At 43.7% G+C, this 12,960-nt stretch overlaps 1 protein-coding gene across 4 annotated transcripts in view; it reads left to right on the top strand.

Annotated features, from left to right (window-relative positions):
• The window catches only part of LOC122559053 (putative uncharacterized protein C3orf49), a 115,549-nt gene that overhangs the window by 42,841 nt on the left and 59,748 nt on the right, over nucleotides 1–12,960 (top strand). The gene's annotated exons all lie outside the window — the stretch shown is intronic.

Genomic DNA, 12,960 nt, shown 5'->3' on the forward strand with positions numbered 1-12,960 from the left:
GAAGTTTGCCGATGATACGAAGTTAGGTGGACAGGTAGGTAGTACTGAGGAAGTGGGGAGGCTGCAGAAGGATCTAGACAGTTTGGGAGAGTGGTCCAGGAAATGGCTGATGGAATTCAATGTGAGTAAATGCGAGGTCTTGCACTTTGGAAAAAAGAATACAAGCATGGACTACTTTCTAAACGGTGAGAAAATTCATAAAGCCAAAGTACAAAGAGATCTGGGAGTGCTAGTTGAGGATTCTCGAAAGGTAAACGTGCAGGTTGAGTCCGTGATTAAGAAAGCAAATGCAATATTGTCATTTATCTCAAGAGTGTTGGAATATAAAAGCACCGTTGTGCTACTGAGACTTTATAAAGCTCTGGTTAGGCTCCATTTGGAGTAAAGTGTCCAGTTTTGGTCCCCACACCTCAGGAAGGACATACTGGCACTGGAGCGTGTCCAACGGAGATTCACAAGGATGATCCCTGGAATGGTAGGTCTAACATATGAGGAACGGCTGAGGATCCTGGGATTGTATTCATTGGAGTTTAGAAGATTAAGGGGAGATCTATTAGAAACTTACAAGATAATACATGGCTTGGAAAGAGTGGACGCTAGGAAATTGTTTCCGTTAGGCGAGGAGACTAGGACCCGTGAACACAGCCTTAGAATTAGAGGGGGCAAATTCAGAACAGAAATGCGGAGACATTTTTTCAGCCAGAGAAGTGGTGGGCCTGTGGAATTCATTGCCACAGAGTGCAATGGAGGCTGGGACGCTAAATGTCTTCAAGGCAGGGATTGATAAATTCTTGATGTCACAAGGAATTAAGGGCTACAGGGAGAATGCAGGTAAGTGGAGTTGAAATGCCCATCAGCCATGATTGAATGGCGGAGTGGACTCGATGGGCCAAATGGTCTTACTTCCACTCCTATGTCTTATGGTCTTATTATTAAATGGTGCACCTGGAACATTAAGGGAAGTCTGTTAAAAGGGAAAAAGTGCTTTCTAGTCTTGAGAGGACAAGGGTTGATATCGCTTTGTTGCAGAAACCCATCTTGATGATGTGAATACCTGAAATTACAACAGGGGGGTTATGACCAAGTATGCTTTCCATTCTTTACTACTAAAAGTAGGGGAGTGACGGTACTTATTCAGAAAAATCTTCTGTTCACATTATTAGAGGTGAAAGATGAGCAGGGAAGGTTTATGATACTTAAAGCCCTGATACATGGGGAGGTTATGGCATTTTAAATGTCTACTATCCTCTTGCGCATCCCCTCAAACATTTGATTAGTGCATTCTCTAAGTTGAGTGCTTTTGGAACATTACACATTATTATAGGGGGGCGTATTTTAATTGTCTTTTGGATCCGACAATGGACAGGATGCCTTGTGGGCCCCCAATTATTTCTTCGCAGGCCAAGCAGGTAGTTGACTTATGCGAGGAGTTGGGGCTGGTGGATATTTGGAGATGTCTTCACCCTACTGGCAGGGACTTCACCTTTTTTTTCAAACCCACATAAATGTCACACAAGGATTGACCTCTTTCTGGCTCCGTCGGCCCTTCTGGATTCGATTATGGGTTGTAAAATTGGGAATGTAGCTATCTCTGATCACATGTTGGTTTATTTGGAGGTTAAGGCCAAGAGTGAAGGGCTAGGTTTGTGGCACTGGCGTTTGGACCCTTTTCTCCTTAAGGATTCCAAATTCTTTTTGAAGGAGTTTCAGGAATTCTTGACTATCAACTCAGGCACGGCTAGTAGTCCGTCTATGCTATGGAAGACTGCTAAGGCCTTTGCTAGCGAATTAGCTATTTCGTATTCAGCTAGCCAGAAACGACAGAAGGAGGAACAGCAGCGTCTACTTGAGACGCAGTTGAAAGCCACTGAGGCGGCACATTTTACATGGCCTTCAGTGACTAAGCTACAGCGGATCACGGCTCTCCGTGCTGCCTTGAATTCAATACTGACACAAAACGCAAAGAAAGAACTTGCTTTTGTGAGACAAAGGCTCTTCGAATATGGGATAGGCCAGGGAAGTATTTAGCATACCTCACTAGGAAAAAGCGTGCTCCCCAATCCATTATTGCAATCAGAGACAGCACCGGGGTCCTTACATACGATGCTAAAAAGATTAATGAGGCTTTTCGGAGCTTTTACCCTGAATTGTATTGGTCTGAAGGTTGCGAAGTCAGGAGAGCTAAAATGGAGACTTTTTTTAAGAACCTGGATCTCTCAGGAGTAACGTTGGAACAGGCCTCTCTCCTTAATGCCCCCTTGACAGTTCAGGAAATACAGGAAGCAGCTGGGCAACGTCAGAGTGGGAAAGCAGCCTAGCCCTGACGATCTTCTAGGTGAGTTTTATAAGGAGTTTATAGGGATTCTGTCAGGGCCAATGTTGGAGATGTACAATCACTCATATATGCATGAATGCCTACCACTATCTTTGAGAGAAGCTAATATTTCCTTAATTCTTAAGAAGGGAAAGGTTCCTGAGGATTGTGCCTCATACAGGCCCATTTCTCTATTAAATTCAGATTTCAAGATTCTGTCCAAGATCCTGGCGCTGAGATTGGAAAAGGTGTTGTCCCATATTGTTAAAGAGGACCAGACAGGCTTTATAAGGGGGCCGTAGGTCCTCTAATAATATTAGAAGGTTGCTGAATGTGGTCCAAGTTTGTCAGCAACAATCAATTCAGGGGTTGGTGATTTCCTTAGATGCAGAGAAAGCATTTGACGCGGTGGAATGGCCTTATCTTTTTTATGTCTTAGAACAGTTTGGGTTGGGTGGGGTCTTTGCTAGGTGGGTGGAGGTTTTATATCGCCACTCTCTGGCCGCAGTCATCACCACCAACGGGGTGAAGTCTGGGAAGTTTAGGATTGGTAGGGGTAGTCGGCAAGGCTGCCTCCTCTCACCATTGTTGTTTACGTTGGTGATAGAGCCGCTGGCAGAGGCCATTCATCAGAACATTCACATTACCACTCCAGAAGTGGGATCAAGGGCACACAAGATTACACTGTATGCAGATGATTTCCTTCTGTTTTTATCGAACCCGATGACCTCAGTACCCCATTTGATACAATGTTTGGGACTATTTCAGGATATAAGATCAACTTTGCAAAATTGGAGGCTATGCCTTTGGGGAACCTTAAGGATGTGCCAGAAGTTGAAGATGGCCTTAAGTTCCCTTTTAAGTGGTCACAGGCAGGGTTCCAATACCTAGGCATTTTTATTACCCCCAAGTTTGATCTGTTATTTTGGACTAACTTTGCTCACTTGCTCGACAATATTAGATGAGATCTCCAGAGATGGGAGGCTCTTCCAATCTCATGGCTGGGCCGAATATCTCTCGTTAAGATAAATGTTCTTCCTCGTTTGCTTTATCCCATGCGTATGCTCCCTATGTTTCCCAGCTCAACGCTGCAAAAGCTTATGGGATGGTTTGGTTCCTTTGTCTGGCATTGTGGGCGGCCCCTTATCAAACTTACTAAATTGCAGTTGCCTCGAGGGGGAGGAGTTGATTTCCCAGACATCAGGAGGTATCAACTGAGTTCCCTGCTGTCCTTTGTCTGTGATTGGGTAGGAAACGATCCAAACTCAATATGGCTGGATATTGAGGCCTCCCAGGCAAAGTGCCCTCTTATTAACCTGTTGTTCATGGATAAGATGAGGACAGTTATGGGCCACTGCCAGAATCCCATTGTCATTAGTACAGTCAAGGCACGGAGGGCGATGTGACAGCGTGAGGGTTTTTATCCAAGACTTTGCCACTTACACCTATAGTTGGCATGCCAGGGTTCCGACCAGGGGTGATGGACTCAGGGTTCAAACTATGGGCAGCGAGAGGAGTTTCTAGTTTGGGAGACTTGTTTGAGGGGAAGGTTATGATGTCTTTTGAGTAACTGAACTGCAAATACGGGTGACCCAGCAGAGACCTTTTCTGTTTTTTTAAGGTTAGGGATTTCATCCAGAAGAAGACTACGATTCTCACTAAGCCTTATAAGCCCGATACACAAGCACCCTCTCGGTTAGTGCCTCTCTATCGCCTGCTGGGTGTCAGGGCCTGGCAGGATATTAACCCGTTATGTGAGGTCTGGGAGCAAGAGCTAGGAGTGGAGATCTCTTCTGAAGCATGGAAAACATACGGGAGAGTGCTCGAAAGATCTCAAGCTGTAATAGGACATGCACTACGCAGTTAAAAGTTCCGCACAGGCCTCATCAGGCACCAGACCGTCTGGCAAAGTTTAAACAAGGGGCATCTTCAGTGTGCCCCAAATGTAAAATAAGTGTAGGTACTCTTACTCATTGCTTCTGGACATGCCACAGGCTCCGTGTTTATTGGAGCGCTGTGGCGAGAGAGATAGGGAGGGTATTGAGGACTGAAGTCAAAGTAGACCCGATATCTCTCCTCTTATGTCTACCGAATTTACCATCTTTAGACAGGCATGGGAAGAAACTATTTAATACTCATGCATACTGTGCACGGAAGAATATTCTGATGAATTGGGTGTCTGAGAACCCACTGGGCTTGCTGGGATGGCAGAAATTAACTATGGAGCACATTCCCTTGGACTTTTTACAAACATGGTGCACCAACAACAGACCATTTTTATAAGACATGGCAGCCCTACTTGAGTTATTTGGATGTAGATTTGTCAGTTATCTTAACTAGGGTATTTGTTTAACCAGGATGGTTAGGTTTGTCAAGCCCTGGGCCCTGGAGGGGGTCTCCTGAGTTAATATGGGTATATACACAATGCTCCCGTTCCTTTGTTTGGGAGCTTTGCGCCGAGCATAGCTGTTCTGTATTTTGTTTAGTTTTGGGGTTTTTTTTGCTTTGTTTTATTTATTAGTTATTTACTTATTTATTAGTTTGCTTTGCACAGTGTTAGGGTTTGTTTTGTATTATAGGGTAAGTTAATAGTTAGTAGACAGTAGTTGTATTGTAATTTGCAGGGTTTTTTCTTTTTATTATACTGATATTTGTTACTCATTGTATTTTTCAATAATTTTATATGTTTGTAAAGTGAGAAAATTTGCTAATAAATATATTTACAAAGAAAAAGGCTATTTGGCCCAACAACTAAATTGGAAGAGCCTCCCATTTCTGGAGATCCCGCCTAATATTGTCGAGCAGGTGAGCAAAGTGAATCCGGAATAACCGATTGAACATGGGGGTAATAACAATACCTAGGTATCGGAAACCCGCCCGTGACCACTTAAAGGGGAACCTAGGGCTACCTTCAACCTCTGGCACTTCCTTGAAGTCCCCCAAGGCATAGCCTCCGAGTTTGCAAAGTTTATCTTATATCCTGAAATAGCCCCAGATGAATTAATACATTGTATCAAATGGGCTACAGAGATAATTGTGTCTGATAAAAACAGTAGGACATCATCAACATACTGTATAATCGTGTGTGCCCTCGATCCCACTTCCGGAGTGGTTATGTGGATGTTCTGATGAATGGCCTCTGCCAGCGGTTCTATCACCAACGTAAACAACAATGGTGAAAGGGGGCAGTCTTGACGACTACGCCTACCAATCATAAAGTTCCCAGACTTCACTCCATTGGTGATGACTGCGGCCAGATGTGGTGATATAAAACCTCCACCCACCTAGCAAAGACCCCACTCAACCCAAAGTCTCTAAGACATAAAAAAGATACGGCCATTCCACTGGGTCCAATGCTTTCTCTGCATCTAAGGAAATCACCAACCCCTGGATCAATCGTTGCTGACAAACTTGGACCATATTCAGCAACCTTCAATTATTATTAGAGGATCTATAGCCCCTTATAAAATCTGTCTAGTCATCTTTGACAATATGGGGCAACACCTTTTCCAAACTCAGCACCAAAATCTTAGATAGAATCTAAAACTCTGAGTATAATAGAGAGATGGGTCTGTCTGGGGCACAATCCTCAGGAACCTTCCCCTTCTTAAGATTGAGGGAAATATTTTCTCAAAGACATTGGTAGGCATTCATACATATAGGAGTGATTGTACATCTCCAACATCGACCCTGACAGAATTCCTATAAACTCCTGATAAATCTCACCCGGGAGACCATCAGGGCCAGGCTGCTTTCCCACTCTGAAGTTGCCTAGCTGCCTCCTGTATTTCCTGAACTGTCAAGGGGGCATTAAGTAGAGAGGCCAATTTCAAGGTTACTCCCGGGTGGTTCAGGCTTGTAAAAAAGGCTTCCATCTTGGCCGTCCTATCCTCGCAACCTTCAGACTGATACAATTCAGAGTAAAAACTCCAAAAAGCCTCATTAATCATTTTGGCATCGTGTGTAAAGACCCCAGCGCTGTCTCTAACTGTAGTAATGGATTGGGGTGCATGTTTTTTCCTAGTCAGATACGCTAAATACTTCCCTGGCCTATCCCCATACTCAAGTTCTTTCTTTGTGTTTTGCGTCAGTATTGAATCCAAGGCAGCCCAGAGGGCCGTAATCCACTGTAGTTTGGTCACCGAAGGCCTTGCAATATGTGCCACCTCAGCAGCTTTCAGCCGCGTTTCAAGTAGCCGCTGCTGCTCCCCGTTCTGTTGTTTCCAACTAGCCGAATAGGAAATAGCTAATCCCATAGCAGAGGCCTTAGCAGTCTCCCATAGCATAGATGGACTATTAGCCGTGCCTGAGTTGATAGTCAAAAACTCCTGAAACTCAAAATATATTCCACAAATTTGGAATCCTTAAGGAGAAAAGAATCCAGATGCAAATGCTGCAAACTTAGCCCCTCACTCTTGGCCTTAACCTCCAAATATACTGTCAAATATACATAGATAGCTATGTTCCCAATTTTACAACCTGTAATCAAATCCAGAAGGGTTAAGGGAGCCAAAAAAAATCAATCCTGCTGTGACATTTATGAGCGTTTGTAAAAAAAAGGTGAAGTCCCTGCCAGTAGGGTGAAGACATCGCCAATATCCACCAGCTCCAACTCCTCACATAAGTCAATCACCTGTTGGCCTGTGAAGAGATAGTCAGGGGCCTACAAGTCATCCTGTTTACTGTCTGATCCAAAAGGCAATTGAAATACACCCCTATAATAATGTGTTCTAAAGGCACTCAACTTAGAAAAAGCAAATCAAAATCAAAATCAAAAATTTGAGGGGATGCGCTGGAGGACAATAAACATTTAAAATGCCATTCACCTCCCCATGTATCAGGCCCTTACGTATCACAAAATGCCCTTGCTCATCTTTCACCTGTTCTAATAATGTGTACAAAGATTTTTCTGGATAAGTACAGTGACAGCCCTACTTTTAGTAAAGATTGAAAAGAATACCCAATCATGACCACCCCCCAGCCCCCATCCCCCCACACCCGTTATGGCTTCAGGTTTTCCCCATTGACAAGATGGGTTTTCTGCAACAGGGCAATATTAACTCTTTCCCTGTTAAGGCTAGAAAGCACTTTTCTTTCCTCTTAAAAGGCAAATGACTTCCCTTAATGTTCCAGGTGCACCATTTAACAAGACACTTAGCCATATCCCCTTTCAGAGACACTCAAAGCCCCGGGAGAGAGAATCCTGCCTGCAATGCACCAAGCACAAGTAAATGAAGACTCATAGAGTCACAGAATTGTGTCTACAAAAACCACTCTATCATAATTACAAACATCTATTGCTACCAAAAACCTACAAAGAAAACCAACTATTAAACCTTGAATGGGAGACTCTCCCCCTGACTGATTTGGAGCACTCACCCTACCCATCCCCTCCTGCACAGCTCCTTCAGGCCCGGACTTAGGCAAGGAGGTGATCCTTAAGTCAACAAAAGAAGACAAAGTCAGGATAAGCACTCTGCCCATCCCCGGCTCCATGTCACCCCTCCTTGTGACTAAATGAAAAAACGAACAAAAAAAAGGGAAAACAATAAAGGGCACCCACAAAATTTCCCATGATAAAATCCAGTTATAAAAATATAATAGAAACAACATACTCCAATTTTTTTTTGTTTTTCTTATATTATTAGGTAAAGAGAAAAAAGGTAAAAAGGGAAAATACAGGGAAAGAAGGAAGAGAAGACGAAGATTAAATCCGTCTATTTTAAAGTGTCTACAAAGTTCTTGCTTTATCCACTGAGTCAAATGTATAAACTGCGTCCTCATGGCTGAAATGGAGCACAGCTGGGTACCTTATGGAGTACTGGATGCCCAGGTTCCTCAGCCTCATTTTAACTTTATTGAAGGACTTCTTCGTTCGAATTACAGCAGCCGAGAAATCCTGGAAAAACGTGATCTTTGACCCTTGTGCAGCAGTGCAGTGGGTCTTTTCCCAGTGATCTGGAGGCTTCTATCACTTTTTGCTTGTCCCTGTATGTGAGGAAGTGCACTAGGACCAGGCAGGAGAGTTGTACCAGCCCAGACTTGTGCACTCCAATCCGATAGGCCCTTTCAATCTGCAGCCCTCCAAACTCAATTTGAAAGCTCAGGAACTGCGGCAGCCAGTTTTCTAAGAAGCTGACTGGCTGCCCACATTCTTCACCCTCTGGGAGCCTGACAATGCGAAGATTCGTCCTCCGACCTCGATTTTCGAGGTTATTGATCTGGTCTCGTAAGGCCCACACTTGCTGCTCCAGAACCTGGATCCGACCAGAAGAAGACTTGATTGCTGCTTCCGAGGCTGTGGTTTGACCCTTCACCTCCTCCAGCTACTCCCAGAGGACTTGGAGCTCCCGTTTATGCTTTTGCAGCATGGTCACAATGGGTTGGACCTGGGCACGGATCTCCTCAATCGCAACCTCAACCTTCACAGTAGGTCTCGCCATCCCATCGCCAATTCCTGTGAGTCTGTCAGGCTGCTGCAGCCTATAGCATACCCGGTGCTGCCAGGGAGTGTCCTTCCTGCTGTTGTTTGCTCGCTCCTTTTCCCTTTAGCATCTTTCCCACTCCAAATTATCAACGAATAAGCGTTCTTCAAGTTCTTATATTAACAATTCCTATATATAAGTTGGCCAGGGATGGCCAGGAGCAGGAATAAGGCTTATGCTACTATTAGCCTGTTATGCCATTCAATAAGATTATGCATGATCTTCTTCCTCAAGTTCACTTTTTCATTTCATCCTGATGTCATTTTGAATCCAAACCTCTGTTGGTCTATCAATGGGAGTATGTAATGGTAGCTATAAAAATAATCTTAAACTACTTTTCATCACACAGTGAGAGAGAACAAAAATACTTTATTGTGTCATTTTAAACAGTCACTACAAGCATTGTAGGCTGCAATCCCTGAATCTTAGAATGATGTGTCTTTACTTGGAAAAAGTTATGACAAAATCAGTAAAAAGGAACATTTGGTGCATCAAAATGGTAGTGTGCTCAATGAACTATCTTCATTCAAATAAACCTCACATATTTTTGTATGTCTTTTAAAGTATTTACACCAAGATTGCAGAAAAAAAGAGTTTTCACGTACAGGTTAACGACATTAAGGCAACTCTGTAATGCAGGGAAGGGGAAAAATTCAGCCCTCATGCTTTTGAATTAAGTAGCAAATCCACCATGCTGTGAATCTTTAAAACCGCACAACACAATGTGGATGTGGAAATATTGTAGAATTCATTTGAACAATTAGAATAGAATGTGGAAGTTATTGCTCGGCCATGACGGTCTAGTAAAGACTCGTACACCTGTAAGCAACTTACCTGTAAACAGATGGATAACAAAACGGAGCGTTGTCATTAATCGGAAGGATGGTGGCTCTGACAGGAATATCTGCGCACATCTTGTTCTTGTCACATGCTTTAACAGAGAATGTTTGAACTGATTGAAATCTATATGAGTCTCTATCCATTTGGGATAAAATCATAACACTTCCAGTATCTGAAAAGTAAGCAAAGTTGAAACTTTGGTTTCTTTTGACAACCATGACAAATGTAATCAGTGAGATACCAACACCTCCTGGATTACTACCAGGCAAGTAAAGGACAGAATGTAAACAAGTTCTCTGTCCAGTTAAAACACAATGACTTATAACAGGGTTGATGTAACTGATTTTATTCACATTCCAAAATTTGTTACTTGCTGATTGAAAATTGCCTTTTTCAAAGTTGCTACTGACTACCACAGAATTCCTGCTGTGCAAAAAGAAGCCATTCAGCCCATCAAGTCTGCACCAAACCCCTAACAGCATCCCAACTAGACCCGACCTCCTAGCCTATCCCCAATATCCCCCTGCTTACCACAACCAATCCACCTAGCCTTCACATCCCTGGAAACTATGGGTTAATTTAGCATGGTCAAACCAGCCTCAGGTGACTGTGTGGAGTTTGCATATTCTCCCCGCATGTGTATGAGTTTCCTCCGGGTGCTTTGGTTTCCTCCCACAGTCCAAAGATGTGTAGGCTAGGTGGGAAATGCAGAGTTACAGGGATGGAGTTGGCTGTGGGTGGGATGCTCTGTGGAAGGTTGGTGTGTATTTGATGGGACAAATGGCCTACTTCCACACTATTAGGTTTCTATTCTATGAGTCTATGACACTGTGCAAATAGGGACATGCAACTAACTCATGGATTGGACGGGTAGCATCTCTGGGATACATTATCCTTACTCACTCTGACCTATCTGGATTCTCACAGTATCCTAGTCTTGCATTGCTTTGCCTTGTCTCTTTGTACTTTGGCCCCTCAGCCAGAGACACCAGGCTCATAGTAATGTGATCTTGCTGTTTAGTGCAGATGCAGAGCCAGGAAGGTCACAGTTGTCAGCAGGCCTGAGTCAAGTCAAGACTTCACTTAGGAGATCCCAGCACAGTTGGTTATGGGCAGTGTCTGATTACCAGTCCAGCATGGACACAGTCAGTCAGCCACTTGGGGTGGACTGAGTCAGAACACTCTCCACATAAAGGGTGAGGAGCCAAGTATCAGGTAGCCTACAACCCATCTGGATACATTTTGTCCTACTGTAAGCTGTTTGACTCTTGGAATGAGAGGCAGGTATTACCGGAGATGAAAGTGAATGACACAGCTGTTACTAATGGTGCAGGACAAGAGGTGCCCTGAGCAAATGAAGGCATATAAAGTTAGTGGTATCAGGGCATGGGGTGAGAGTGAGTGGGGAACATGTTGCCTGCAATACTGAGAGTGGTAGAGCATGAGCCTTGGTGGGAGGTGGGGACAGTAACAGAGACTGTGTAAGAGTGAAATATCAGAGAGAAAATGGTGATACTTACATGGGTGGGATGGAGAGGGGTCATTCTGCTACAGTTATGGGCATTGCTGCAGTCAGCTACACTGATTCCAGTGGCAATGTCAGACAAGGCTGCTGTGGTACGTTGCCATGGCTTCATCTGCTGCCCTCAGAGAAGAGGATGTCCCATGTTTGCAACCCTAGGTCTACCAGATTCCTGCCCACAAAGCGGGCACCAAACTGTCCTTGTCTGTCATGCCTGATGCAAATGTCAGGAATTATGCCAGTCAGCTCCTGGATAATGCTGCTTGTACAGGTATACAAAAGTAATTTTAAAGATGATGCCAGTGATAAGGATGCCAGTCAATTCCAGATATTCTGACAGCAGTGTGTTGTTCCAGTGCATAGTAAGATGCTGCTAGAATTGGACTAGACAATGGCATTAGGGGTGAGGCAGGTAATTAATGAGAAGATACACTGAATTAAACACTGGATGGGCACTTGAGTGACCAGCAGCAGGACTTCCCCAGGATTACACTTACCTGAGGCATCAATCCCTTTCGTGCTGCCCATCCTCAGAGGCTAGCAACTGTTGGCAGTGTCACTGGGAGTGGTCATGCTTGCCAACATTGTGCCTAGGGAGAGACTCAGGATAGTCATGGGCCTCAGGTCACAGAGGAGTGAGGGCAAGATGGGTGTTGTGCGTCTCAGTTTGATTGAGAGGGGAGAAGTATTGGCAGCAAGATTAACAGGATGGTTCTTAATGACTTGTACATTCGATATTCCAAGAATCTCAATTGGACACTGTGCCTTATTATGAAGGACCCGAGGAACATTCAAGCAAATAAATACAGATCAGAGGCTATGAATTCTACAGTTAGTAACTCACTTCCTGACCTCCCAAAGCTTGTCCACCATCAATAAAGCATAATTCAGAAGTGTGATTGAATATAATCTAGTTACATGGATGGGTGCAGTTCAAGAAGCCTAACGACATTTGGGATAAAGTAACGCATTTGATTAGCAACCCAACCAATACTTTAACCATTTAATTCCTCCATCCCAGTACACAATAGCACTTTATATGTGATGCACTACAGCAATTTATCAAGGCTCTTTCAACAGCATCTTCCAAACACACAATGTATTCTACCTAGAAGGACACCGGCAGCAGATGTATAGGAATGCTACCACCTGCAGGTTCCCCTGCAAGGCGCGCTCTACACTGGCTTGGAAATATCATACCTTTCTTTCACTGAATCTTAGAACTCCCTTCATAACAGCACTATGGGTGTTCCTATACTGTAACGACTGCAATGATTCAACAATTCTGTTCATCATCACCTTCACAACGGCAATTAGGGATAGACAATAAATGTTAGTCTAACCAACCATGCCAATATCTCAATAAATTAAGTCAACAGGGCTCGCTTTTGCAATTCCTGTAGGGTGACTATCATATCCAATGCTGACATACCAGCCACAATACAATGAGGCTCTTAAAGGAATGTGAGTTGCTCATTTAAAGATCTCAATTAATAAAGGGGCAGTATGGCCACCTTCGAATCGACTCCTTACCCGTCATCCTCCAACCCAGGTAAATAACTCCCCACTTTAAACACATCTCAGAGGAGGGAATTGAGTTTCACCAACATGTGTGACTATCTCCATCATTACTGCTGGGTCACAGTTAAGGGGATGGTCAGGAGAAAAGAGGATTAAACAACATAATGTATAAACATCATTATTGTACCAGGCATTGGTGAACGAGTAAAATGAAAATTTTCATTTATAAATGCACATTTTATGTAAAAAGTTACTTAGCACAGATTGTACATGTAACT

This window comes from Chiloscyllium plagiosum, chromosome 18 (genome assembly GCF_004010195.1).
Source record: "Chiloscyllium plagiosum isolate BGI_BamShark_2017 chromosome 18, ASM401019v2, whole genome shotgun sequence".
Taxonomy (NCBI): domain Eukaryota; kingdom Metazoa; phylum Chordata; class Chondrichthyes; order Orectolobiformes; family Hemiscylliidae; genus Chiloscyllium; species Chiloscyllium plagiosum.